At 43.3% G+C, this 4,384-nt stretch overlaps 1 non-coding gene across 1 annotated transcript; it reads right to left on the reverse strand.

The window, feature by feature from the left end:
- Positions 1-451: 451 nt before the first annotated feature.
- trnal-cag (transfer RNA leucine (anticodon CAG)) lies at positions 452-534 on the reverse strand. Its single transcript has one exon. It is a non-coding gene; the product is annotated as a tRNA-Leu (tRNA).
- Positions 535-4,384: the final 3,850 nt, after the last annotated feature.

Genomic DNA, 4,384 nt, shown 5'->3' on the forward strand with positions numbered 1-4,384 from the left:
TCTGAAATATTTACTGCAAACCTCATTCTTTAAAAAAAAATTTAATAATAAACTTAGATGAATTAGACCAAGGTGCAGCATGGTAGGCGAACATCATACTTTTATTTAAAATGAACAACCCCCCCCCCAAAAAAACACAAAGTACAAAACGAACATTAAGTTCTGCAGGCTATACAGCAACGAACAAAAGAGAAAAGTAATCCATTTCAAAACAATACTGGGTCACAAATGGGGGGAAAATATAATTTTGTGGTGGATGGTGGCGGTTGCAGTAGGCCCCTATTTCAGCAGCCCTTTCAAAACAGGCTATAAGAGATCAATTGAAACTTTCAATTAAAATGAGTATTTTACATGTATGTTTACAGTTTATGTTTTATTAATAGGTTCAGTATAAAGGAAATGTTCACTATCACGGATTTTAGGTGAAACGGAAAGGGGGGAAAAAAAGTGTTGTCAGAAGTGGGATTCGAACCCACGCCTCCAGAGGAGACTGCGACCTGAACGCAGCGCCTTAGACCGCTCGGCCATCCTGACTTCACAAATTAACCGGCAGTTTAATCGGGTTTTAAAGGGTCATATCGATAAAATAATATGTAGGACATTACTTAAATACAGATTTAGCAGCTAACACTTGTTAAAATTGTTTAACACCAGCTTGCGTTAGCTTAGCTGCTATAGCATATCAATTTAGCATGCCATCTAACTAGTCATTTTAACAGGAGCTTCAGCTTGCCTGATCCACCGTGATGAATCCTTACTTTTGTCGTTGTGTATTTGTGATAAAAGGCAGCTTTCTGCTGGCTACCACATTCATTTGACTCAATAGATATGTCTAGCTTGCTGGTCAAATAAGGGGCAGTTGAGTGAACAACTCCTCCGTGGCCGTGGGGGACTCTCCTTTAGTTAGCTATGCTCGATCTGCCATGATGTCCGGTGAAGGACCACCACACAGAAAAAAAACTACGTTTTTACAAAGTATTACGTTTGGAAGCAAGCAGTGCAAAATGTAAAAAATGTATGCACAATAATTATGGTGCCTATAATTTAACGAAGCAGGTAAATCTAAATCTCGAAATTGGTCAGAAGACTAATACAACTATAAGGACCCTGGATTTATAAGCGCGGATATCGACTCTCCCACCCGAATATTCCCGCCCGAATATTTTTTTCAATAGCGCGCTGGACTTCGAGCTAGAAGGTCCAGGTTTCGAGACCTGCTCCCTGCCTGTTCCCTTTATGACAATACTGTCACAAACGGTATGACCGTTGTGTCATTCTAACCCTTCCTGGCCTTTTAAAAGAGCAAACCCTGTCCAAAGAAACTGTAGTTCATAAGGTGTTTTAATTGTTCCTCTTTAATTACAATACAAGCCCGTTCCATAAATCAAATATTCCCAAACTTTAATAACTATAAAATAAGTGGACTTCAGGATAATTTGGTATTGAAACTGTATTACTAAACAGAGAGGGCTGAGAGTATTACTAAACTGAGTATTGCAATTCACAATATCAGACAGGGAGATGCTGTAGCAATAACAGTCGACAACAATTCAAAGATGTCTGCCTGTGTAGCACACACTCCCAGACACACACACACACACACACAGACACACACACTCCCAGACACACACACACATACACACACATACACACACACACGCACACTCCCAGACACACACACAGACACATACACACGCACACACACACACGCGTCCAGACACACACACACACACACACATACACATACACACACATACACACACACATACACACACTCCCAGACACACACACACACACATACACACACATACACACGCACACACACGTCCAGACACACACACACGTCCAGACACACACACACACACATTTGCCATTACCATGCTGTTAAAAATAGGCTGTGCCTCTCTCACTGCATGTCTTTTTTGCAGTGAAAAGAAAACTGGATGGTTTTTGCCATATGTTTCACTGGGATATTTCTGATTAATGAACTGGTCAGCTCCGCAGAAAATAAATGTGCCTTAAAAGACTGCTGTTACATCAGAAAATGAATCCTCTAGAAGCACAGAACTATAATTGAATTAAATTGTTATTATTACTGAAGTTATAACTTCAAGCTTTGGGGCGATTTATAATCTATAAAACAAGACAATCATGGCAAGAACATTGTTCTCCAAAATGTATTGAAAATTCCAAGTCTGTTCAGTCCTAATTACATGTGAACAAACAGACCACTGCATTAGGGAGCAGCTGCTTTGCATTGTGGGGTTTGGAATCAGCTTCCTGTTATGGGTCAACGGAAGCCTAAATGACCCACTATTTCCTGTGTAGTCCGCTATGGTCCCTGGTCAGAAGTAGTGTACTGAATAAGGTTCCGTTTGGAATGCAAACCGTATTCCTTCCCTGGACTGGCAGTCATGCAGACGTTCTTCTCTGGACTCTGGACAAACACACACACACACACAGACTAGACTCCCTCTATGTTGCTAATGACTCCAGTCTCTCTGTCTGTATCTGTTGAAAACAGGTGTGGGACCTCGTTCAGCTGCTGCATTCAGCCGTAGGTAAAGGTGGGTGGGCGCTGGCTGGCTGCTCCTGTCACAGCGCTGGGCTCCGTCCCTCAACGTTCTTCCAGGGGTCCCCATCTGTCTCCCTCCGCTCCTCCTGCCACATGGCAGCCGTCCCTCGCCGAGTCTGGTCCATTCTTCGTCCGGACGTCGCTCACGCCTGCTCGCCACCGCATGCTGTGTCTGTTGTCTCACCACAATGAGGTCGGAGAATAGCTGCACCCATAATCCTCAGCTGTACAGGTTTTTTTTTGGCGAGGGTGGAAGCCAAGTACAAATTGTAAACAGGTTATTATTTCGCTGTAATGTTAGCGTTAACACACTCCGACTGGAAATGTGAAATGTACCTCAGCTCCTGCACATCTTTCATGTGACTAGAGGTTTTATGGTGCCTGATGGAAGGGTCTGTCTATCTTATTCCTCTTGTTCTCTGACCGACTTGACTGTTTTAAATTGTCTAGAAAGTTCATTGCACAATTAGATGGGGCGGCAGGGTAGCATAGTGGTTTAGAGCGTTGGACTAGTAACTCAAAGGTTGAAAGTTCAAATCCCTGAGCTGACAAGGTACAAATCTGTCTTTCTGCCCCTGACACCCACTGTTCCTAGGCTGGCATTGAAAATAAGAATTTGTTCTTAACTAACTTGCCTAGAAAAATAAAAAATGCTTGCATTTGTGTCCTCCTTGTTGAAGGATGTCACTCATCCATAAAAACAGATCTCATTCATTATGACATGGCACACTTTTTATTGTCTTTTTTTATTCGACTTTTATTTAAAACCAGGTAGTTCTCATTTACAACTGCGACCTCTGGTCAAGATAAAGCAAAGCAGTGCGACACAAACCACAACACAGAGTTACACATGGAGTAAAACAAACATACAGTCAATAATACAGTAGAAAAAAGTCTATATACAATGTGAGCAAATGAGGTAAGATAAGGGAGGTAAAGGCAATAAATAGGCCATAGTGGCAAAATAATTACAATATAGCAATTAAACACTGGAGTGATAGATGTGCAGAAGATGAATGTGCAAGTAGAGATACTGGGGTGCAAAGGAGCCAAATAAATAACAATTGGGGATGAGGTAGTACATGAAATTATTTCTGTTATGTAAGTAGATCCGGGAATATAAACCTAATGTAGGCGTATAGTGTGACAGGTAGTGCTTCCCAGGCTCACTTTCGCCCTGTGTACATTAATGTATGTTAACAGTCACGTAGTTCAAATTAGCCAATTCTCCTTGAACCTACAGACTAGAATGCAACACACGTCATCTGTCCCACATTCACCACAGGCCTTTAGCCAACCCAAGCTGCGACGTGATTGACTCGTCGGTCGTTGTCCACACACCTAACAACGTGACCTGACAGACAGTCTCCTACACACCTCCGGATGTGTTCTCTGGTCAACAGTAGTTCCCTACTTTAGGGCCCTGGTCAACAGTAGTGCCCTACTTTAGGGCTCTGGTCAACAGTAGTGCCCTACTTTAGGGCCCTGGTCAACAGTAGTGCCCTACTTTAGGGAAATGGGTGCCATTTGGGACATAGATGTTACTTACAAAGATCACCACCTCTGTCCACGAGGACACTTGCTACACGGGCTACCAGACCTCATCCACTCAACACAGCTGTCCTGGACCAAACCCATACCTCATCCACTCAACACAGCTGTCCTGGACCAAACCCATCCCTCATCCACTCAACACAGCGGTCCTGGACCAGACCCAGGCCTCATCCACTCAACACAGCTGTCCTGGACCAGACCCAGGCCTCATCCACTCAACACATCTGTCCTGGACCAGACCCAGGCCTCATCCAT

The sequence above is a fragment of the Oncorhynchus kisutch genome, linkage group LG21 (genome assembly GCF_002021735.2).
Source record: "Oncorhynchus kisutch isolate 150728-3 linkage group LG21, Okis_V2, whole genome shotgun sequence".
Classification (NCBI taxonomy): domain Eukaryota; kingdom Metazoa; phylum Chordata; class Actinopteri; order Salmoniformes; family Salmonidae; genus Oncorhynchus; species Oncorhynchus kisutch.